The following is a 9558-nucleotide window of genomic DNA, read 5'->3' as shown; positions in this document are numbered from 1 at the left end:
ACAGCTCTTCAAATGTTAAAATTCTATGTTGTGTAACATTTAAAGAATAGTCTTTGAATGTTGGTTTCGTCAACCTAGCATAAAATGGTTATATGTTGGGAGTTGTCCATCATTCTCTTTTATGAGAACATGCTAATAACAAAGCATATGGACAAGTTGATGAAACAAAAAGGGAATAAGTTTCAAAATGAGTCACAACATATGGTTTAACAACTAGACAATCCAAATTCAACATCTCATGTAACGATATTGCTCTATGTAGTTTTGATAGAGAATTATATTAACCACCTAGAAGGAATGGTTGAGTATCTATATCCTTAGTAGGAGCCATGCTTCCACTAAGGAATTGGATAATTCTTATATGACTACATTAAAGGTCTTAGTATGACTAAAACTTGAAGTATGGTGTATGACATCGTATAATTAAATGAATAGACTTGATAAAACAAGTCACATATTCAAAAGGAATTACTTTAGAAGGAATTCTTTTGTATGTGATTCGTTTAAATAACTTGTGTTAGCTAGGGTTGTTGATGGTCTCAAAATTGTTGAGACATCATCAATAAGCTAATGGATCTCAATGATTCTCAATGGATCCAAGACAAGTTAGTGGGAGCAGTATGCATTCAAATCAAGAAAATTTAATTGTTATTTTTGAATGAATGCTAAGTTACAACAAGGCCAGTGGGAGTGATGTCATAATTTGAGCAACAAGATGTGAATAAAGTCTATTTGATAGACTTGATGAAACATAGATGTTACTCGAAAATGACAAAACATGACACGGTCAATTTTGAAGTATAGACTTGAAATTAGACTTACTGATATAGCAAGGCTATCTCAATAATGTTATATGGGAATTAAATCTCAAATGTTGAAGATTTAAGAAAGCATTTTCCTATGTGATAAGAAATCACTTTCATAACCCTTATAATGAATGTGTCATAAAATCACAAAAGGGACACATGTGTTGACTTGTGAAGTAGATATCCAAAGGTGAAGAAACCACTGAGTTTATCACTTTAAGATATTACTATATCCCAGGATCAGAACCAAAGCAACTGATAGAGTATTATTGCCTTTAAGAAAGAAACATCAGAGTGGGACTCTGGAAGAGTGCATTCACTTAGGTTGTTAACCAAAGTGAAAATAAGCCATTTTAACAAATGGAACTTCATAATGGATGAAGTACTAATCATATGAATGAATTGTTAGTATTGTACTACAATGGTCTCAAGCTTGGAGCAAAGTTTGTATAAAGTATACAAACGAAATATATGTAGATATATAGTTTTAGAAACTGCTTCAAAAGGTGTTTTGAATGAAAGGGGTTCTTTCAGAACCCATGATTGAATCCAAACCATAAGGTCGTTAGTAGAGTACTACGACGTAATGGGGCGATAGCTCAAGCCATGGAATCAAGGTCTTATCAAAGTATTCGAACACATTAAAGAGACATCATCAAATGTCTTGGAAACATTTGATAAGTAAATCCCTTTTAAATATAAAAGAGATTAATACATAACCAAGTTAACCTACGAGCATAAACTCTCTCGACAAGATGTATAAGATACACTAGTGATTGACTTTAGTGCAAGTGGGAGATTGTTGGAAATATGCCCTGAAAGTCAATCTTTGGAAGAAATCTTTCAGGACAAATGAATCGATGTATGGATGATTCTTATACATCAAATGGCAAAGATACTAATTAGGACTATCTCAATAAACGATATATGTCCTGAATAGTGAATCCATGGACAATGGATCGATTGAAGAAGTAATCTAATGATGTTAGACTACAGAGACCTTCTTCACATAACCATTATGTCCAAAAGGTTCCTGGTCGTTGGATTGTCGGAGGAATACTGACAATGCTTAGACCGGTACGTACTGTGTCCGCTTCAATTGGAAGGATGGAAAGTCTCATCCCATTCGTGTTGTGACACTAAGACAAGTATGTAGGTGCTCATTAAGGGAATGAGTTCACTGAACACAATCGAATCAGAGTACTTGCATGGAGGTCTACTCACATGTCAAGCAAGTAACTCAAATGGTTGGAATAATGTAAGTAATCCTTTGACCTGAGGCATCGTCGTTGTCTTGTGGTTAAGTACTTAATCTTTGATTATGTCAACGTCACTCTAATAGAATGTCAACGGCATAGTTGGGGTTAAGCCACTTAGTCATGAAGGCAAGTGTATGCGCAACAAGGAATCTCTAATCCTCGATAAGAGAGGAAGAATACTCTAAGATATGATTCGGGAATCTTCGGCCGAAGTATCGAGCGTAATAAAGGAAAGCGTTCCTATACGACTCAATTGGATCATATAAGAAGGAATAATCACATTAGGGGTTTGACATGATATATCCATACCCTAATGATGTGATTGAGAGTATTGTATTAGAGAAGGATTGAATTACATTGTAATTCCAACTGACTAGGTTCTTCGAATAAACTTCTACATTAGCTTGGGTAGCTATGACATATGGTTAGATGTCACTCATAGCTTGTGAGTTCTTCTAGATGATTAAATGTAGTCGTCAAAGAAGAAAGGTGAATTAAAATGAAGTTTTAATTCACTAAGTGATTGAATTAAATATAAGCAATTGGATTGATGCCAATCACCTCACTGCCTTGCTAATTAGAACCTAAAAGATTGTTCACCACAACACTATTGTAGTGAGTAACTAATGGATGATGGAAACAATTAATTGGATTAATTATGTGTTGTGATTAATTTAGAAAAGTCTAGAGAAATCATAAAAGCGATAAAGATCGTTTTGGGCTTAAAGAAACGTTCGGGTTTAATTAGGCCCATTGGGCCTAAACCCATTGGGCTTTTATTCAAGCATTGGATGACTTGAAATAATAAAAGCCCAAAGCCCAAAAACAACACAAGAGGGCCGGCCATATTATGTGGGTTTTGGAGAGATATTTAGTCAAGTGTTGACTAGGTTTTCTTTTTGTCTATATAAGCAACTTTATAAGATATTGTTCATTAGGGTTTTTGTGTGTTAAAACAACAAAGAGGCAAAAGAAAAATAGCTCTCTAAACTACATAAAGGCCGGCCACCAAAGGGGGTTTTTACTAACATCTCTTACACCCTTTTGGTTATTCCTTCATCCTTCTCACTACACTAGTGGGTGAGGATCTTTAGAGGTTTCCTACTTTGGGAACTTGAAGAGAACCTAGGAGCACTCATTGTAACAAAGTGGAGGAGGGAAGGTAGGCTCAAGGATTTCAAGGAGCAAAGGGCTTGGAGGTGGTCCATCCTTGGTCTCAAGTCTAGATCAAGAGGTATAAGACTAACCTTCACTTTGTTCTTGATTCTTTAAAATGTTTTGATGCATTATATATAAACCTATGAACCTTGAAGGGGATTTGCATGACTATAGCTTTGATAATATGTTTTAAATGCTTCCGCTGCTTTCGTATATTAAATTTGATTTGAATATGCATGATAGTCATTATGAAATCCCATTCTAGAAATCTCATAAATTTCCCTTCAGCGCCACCCTAGTCCGCCGTGCGCCCACGCACACACCCCCATGTGCTAAGACTCACCACCACATACTGGTGATGGTGGTGGTTGCCAACAATAGAATATTCCATCACCATTCCATCATCAAAAGAAAAAATTCCGTCACTAGATAAAATATTATGTTAGTATCTAAGAAGATGATATTGAAAATATTCCATCCCAGATTAAAAAATGTGTCGCTTGTTGGGTCGGTCGGGTCAGGCCGATTTGAATCGGAAAAGAAGAAGGAAAGAGAAAAAGAGAGAGAAATTGAGAGCAATGAGAGAGAGTGTTCAGGGTGAGGAAGATGGACCCGTCTTCTCTGCCCTCCCAATTCCCATACACTCTCATCTCTTCTATTTTGTGAGGTCACGGTTAAACTACGTTAACATTTTATATTGATTTTTTTATAGAGATAATAAGACAAAAAACAATAGTGATATAAAATGTTGACGTGGCTTAACCATGACCGTACAAATAGGAGGAGATGAGAGTGTATGAGAACTGGGAGGGCAGAGAAGCCAGGTCCGAGGAAGATAGAGAGACAGGAAGGGAGTGGGTCCCACTGGACCTAAAATTCAAATAGAATAAAATAATGTTTAAGAAATATCTAGAAGATAGTAGATTATGAAAATGCTCTTGAAGTTAATAGTTACGTAGAATTTTCATTGTAACTTGGAATCCTATTGCGCTTGTTCGTGTCATCGAGTTTTAAGAGAATATGCAAATTTGATGGGTCACAAGAGTCACGACCCAAAAGGTTAGCCGAAGTCAACGTTTTTCCCTTCCAGGGACACTTTGTCATTTCAAGCCTCTGAGAATTAAAATACTCTAATTTCCAGGACAAATTGTAACAGAGATGCTCTCACTACTTAAAATTAAACGTCTCAATCATATTTAGTTGCCGTTTGTGATTTCGTATATTTCATTTTTTTTTTCTTTTGATTTTTGGGAGTTTCACCCTTTTTTTTTTGGTAGAAAGTTGCTTCACCATGATAAAGTTGAATCTTATGTAAGCTCTCACTATAACAATAATTGTATAGCGAACAAATAAAATTTTCTTCGTATCTAGTATTTTAACTTGTTATGACCAAATTTACAGTGCTCTCATTACCGTAGGCAAAATACAAATTGCAAACAACTCCAACAAAAAACTTGGATATTTTTGGACTTACACCTCAAGGGTGTTTCGAATTTTTCAAACATGTTCCTTCACCAAACTCTAATAATTATTGGACATTCAATCCATTTATGTACGCTCCAATTAAACCTAAGCTTCAACTTGTTTTGTTGTTCAAGTAACATTTCCTTATCCAAACAAAAACATTACAAACTGAGATTTTTGTTTGGTTAACCGTTAAAATGTGACTTAATGCGCCGGAAATACTTACGGCTAGTTTAGAATTGTTGTGCTTTTTTTTTTTTAAACTGTGTTGCTGTTTTTTTTTAAAGGATAATAAGCTATAAAATAAGCATTTGAGTATTTAACAAATAGTATTTTTAAATTTACTGTAAGTATGAAAAGTAATATGAAAGTATTTAGTAAATTTTAGTGTAAAAATAAGATAATTGTATATAATAACAAAAATGAAGTGGTAATGGTGTGGTAGCAATGATAATGATGGTGGGGTGTGGTGGTTGGGATGTAAAGGTAACAATGGTGGTAGGGGCGGCCATAGTGACAGTAGTGGCGGTTGTGCCTATGCTGGTGGTCATCGTGGCGATGGTGGCTGATGAGTAGATTTTATATTATATATTTTACCCTAATCTTAGTATATTTTGGTTAATATATTGGAAGAATTTTGATACTTTGAATTGTATTTTCAATATAGGACTTCCGATTTCCTCTGGAGAAAAACAGGATCAAATGGACGAATTTTGGAGTAATTCCAGTTGGAGGACGTTCGTGAGTCACTTAGCTTGATCGTATCAAAATTTGGGATTTTTCCACTAAGCGGTTATTTTCTGGCGATGAAATAAAGAAGCAGTGCACAGTGCTGGAAAGTGACGTTTTTGGGCTTTAATTGCGTTTTTGGAGCCCAAAATGACCTCGGATGGGTTCGTGGCCTTCTGGAAAAGTGTTCAGAATATTCCAAACGTTAAATCCAGCTATATTGGGCCAGTTTTGGAGCAGCTTATGGGCCAAAATGTGGTTGTTCAGATTTTAGATGAATTTTGCTATTTTTATTTAGGGTTTTTATTAATTTTAGTTTGCTAGGGTTTGTGTGGAGGCTTAGCAAATATATTGCTTGGCCGTCTACAGTTTTTGGAGTACGCTTTATTTTATGCAATATTGGAGACAGAGAAAAGTGCTAGGGTTTTGAAGATTTTCTACTTGAAGGTGTTTTCAATCCTTTTCTTGAATATATTTTCTATGATTTCAATTATGAATATGCGGAACTAATTTCTATTGCTAAGGCGAAGCCTTGAGCCTTAGCATGAATATGTGATTTTTATTTAATTGATTATGATCGATTGCATGCGTACTTTGAATTGTTAATCACCGGGATAAAAACTATCTAATTGTCATAATGCCTGATCACCATTAGGATCTTTAGAAAAGTAATTTGATGCAATTTTGGTCGGAAGGTTCCCTGAAATTGACGTTGGCTTCTTGTGATTAATAATTGTAATTTCTCTTAGGATGAATATCACGTCTTAAGGATTGCATGGTTTTTCAAAGGATTTTCATAAAGCATAATGAGTCTTTCATGTTTAGATTTGATCCGAACGTCCGGACGGGTTGCATGTTAGATATACGTTCTATATTGGAGGTTCCAAGTAGAATATGAATTAGGAAAATCTAACCTTCAAAGTGGCATGTGTAGATTATAAGTAATTGGTAAAAATTCATAGGATTGTTAGGTGATGGTGGAACCCTAGTGTTTTCTTAATTTTATTCTCTCAGAACTGTTTTCTTCTCTCTAGTCCTAATATTGCAGATTGTTTATTTTAATTCATTAAATTCGTTTTTATTTTAATTAGGTTATAAAAACAATCACTTCAATTTCTACTTTACAATAATTAAATGAAATCTGATTAGTTCGAATTATTTAATAATCCCTGTGGAGATGACCTTGCGAAATCCGTTTATACTACAATAACCTTGTGATTCTTGCAAGTAAAATAGGAGATTTAAGCCCGTTCACATAAGTAGCAAAAATCCTATCAGTGGCGTCAACAATAGTCGTGGCATTAGTGATGGTGACGGTGATTGCGGTAGTGGTGGCAATGGGGGCGATTATGATTGCGGTAGTGGTGGCAATAATTGTGGTAGTAATAGCACTGGTGGTGTAAGGTTAGTATTTGTGGTGATAAGTGGTGACGGTCACTTTATTCTCTAAATATAAAATCATAACATCTATAATGTGTACCATTATAGAATATAGATCCTATCATTGTTAAAAATAACTCTACTTTTAATAAAAAGGGATAACTATTTTTAAAATAAGCACAATATTTTGTTTGTACTTACCATTTTTTAATTAACTATAAAGTTAAACAGGTTTGAAAAAAAAATTAAACGGGGCTTTAAATTCCCACGATGCACAGAACGCCGCCATACTAGCCGAGCCGTTATCCCCCAACGCCCCACCGACATAGACGGGTCAAACCCCACAATGCAGTTTTAACAAACAAAACAAAAAACAATAAACAAAACTAATGGAAAGATAAAACAACCAGCGTCAAAACAAAACAAATCAGAAAATTACCAAAAACTTCAACACCATTTCAAAACTTAAAAAAAATCTAACCGCAAAATCCATTCTCATAAATAACCCCATTTCTCTCCATCTTCTCCATCTTTCTCTCTCCCCATCAATGGCCTCCAAGTCCACTTTACTAATCTCCATATTTTCCCTCATCTTCTTCTTCTCCACCGTCCGACTATGCTTCGCCTAAATCCCCATAAACAATCTCGACTGTCCTCAATCTGACTCCGACTACACCGGCCGTTGGATCCACATCCGACGGCTCCCCCCGTCCTTCAACCTGGATGTCCTCTCCAAATGCTCCAGTTACCCTCTGTTCGACGACTTCTGCCCTTACTTGGCCAACAATGGTCTCGGCCAGAAAACCCATAATTTTTCCCACAGCTGGTACCGAACCGACCCGTTAATGCTGGAGCTTATTTTCCACTGTCGGATGCTCGAATACCCATGTCTCGCCTCAGATCCCCAATCTGCCGACGCCATCTACCTCCCCTACTACGCCGACATCGACGCCCTCCGCTATCTCTACGGCCTCGATTACAATTCCAGCTTCGAGCAGGGCCTCTTTTGTTTGATTTTTTTACTTGGGATGACCCATTTTCCTGGTATAGGCACATGGGTCAAGACCATTTCTTGGTTTTGGCCCGACCCGTTATGGATTTCTCCCAGCCGTTGGGGAACGATCCACTGCTGTGGGAGACTTCGCTACTCGAATTGCCGCAGTTTTTTAATGTCATCGCTCTGATGGTGGAGGTGCATGCCTGGCCATGGCAGGAGCACGTTGTGCCTTATCTGATGTCATTTCATCTGCCCAATTTGTCCTTATTGGAGACGTGGTTGCAGCGGGCGAGGCGGTCCTGCCGTACCACGCTTATGATGTTCACCGGAGGCGGCGGTGTCTGAAATAATCTGAACATTAGGAGGAGTATCAGAAACGAGTGCGAAAACAACACCAAAGCAAATAATGTGACGTCAAACAACAATTTGGGGAGGTTTGGAAGTGAGGGTGCCGGGTGCATAAAGCTGTGTGACATTGTGGATTACTCCTATGAGATATGTAAGCATGACCCAATTAGGTTCATGAGGCCAATGTTGCAGGCTAGTTTCTGCCTGCAGCCTCCGAGTGACACCCCGACGAGGCGGTCTACATTCGACAGCATTGATGCGTAAAATAACTAAACACACAAATTAAACCCTCTTTTTATCAATTGTAGTAAAGTATGTAAGTAGGGATCGTTCTAGGCCGGGGATTAGGAGGGATTGCTAAATCACTTGGAAACTGACTTGAAAACGTGAAAACAAAGTTTAAAACACTAACTAGACTCAAAGAATGCAAAACTATACTTTAAAACACTAAAACAAACCAAAAGACTCAAAACAACCCCTAAACACTCAAAACTACCTTAAAAACACAATCTGGGCAATTTTGGGACTCTCACACAAACTTGGACAAATTTTGGTTTTCTAATGAACTAAAACACTTAAAAACATAATCTAAGACAAGTTCTAATTAATATGACTCAAAGAAATAAGATGGGGTTGATTTTTGACGAAAATAATTAAATTAAGACAAGAACAAAGTAAACAAATTCTTAGACAAATTTGGGTGAATCAAAACACTCTAACACACAACCAAAACAGAAATTAAACACTTTGAAACAATAAAGTAAAAGGGGGATTTTGGTTTTAATGAATTTGAAAACAAAACAAACTTTGTAAAACAAAACAGATTGGAAGTGAATTTGAATGAAACTTATGGATGGAAGATTAGCTAGGAGACCTTGGAGGGTACATCTAGCAATCCTACTACTCCAAGGCCACTCATTTCTTCTACAATCTAACCTTGGTGAAGAGACTTAGAGGTTCTCAATTTTGGGAACATGGAGAACCTATTCTTCCATCCAAATCCATGGATCTAAGAAGCAAGGAATGAAGGCCCCTATCTCTTTGGGTGATTAGCCTTTGCTTATGCAAAGAGGAATCTACAAAGGTATTAATTTCAACTCACTTTGTTTTGAGTTGATTATTGGTTCACCAATCTACTAGGCTTTGAATTTCATGGTAATGTTTTGTTTTTGAGTGCATGCAAGCATGATTCCGCCTTTAATTGTTAATTGCATGCTATATGATGTTGCTCAAATGAACATGTTTTCACAAAATAATTCCTTCAAGTGGTATCAGAGCCTAGGTCTAGTAGTTGGTGAATCCTTTTGGGTTTTGTAGTTCATAAGTTTGTGATTTAAAAGTTGTAATTGTTACAAGCTTTATTCTTGCTTCTTTGAAAGTAAATTTTGTTGGAAAATTTGCTATCTCAAATGTTGTA

This window comes from Malus domestica, chromosome 06 (genome assembly GCF_042453785.1).
Source record: "Malus domestica chromosome 06, GDT2T_hap1".
NCBI lineage: Eukaryota > Viridiplantae > Streptophyta > Magnoliopsida > Rosales > Rosaceae > Malus > Malus domestica.
This window is presented reverse-complemented; position numbering follows the sequence as displayed.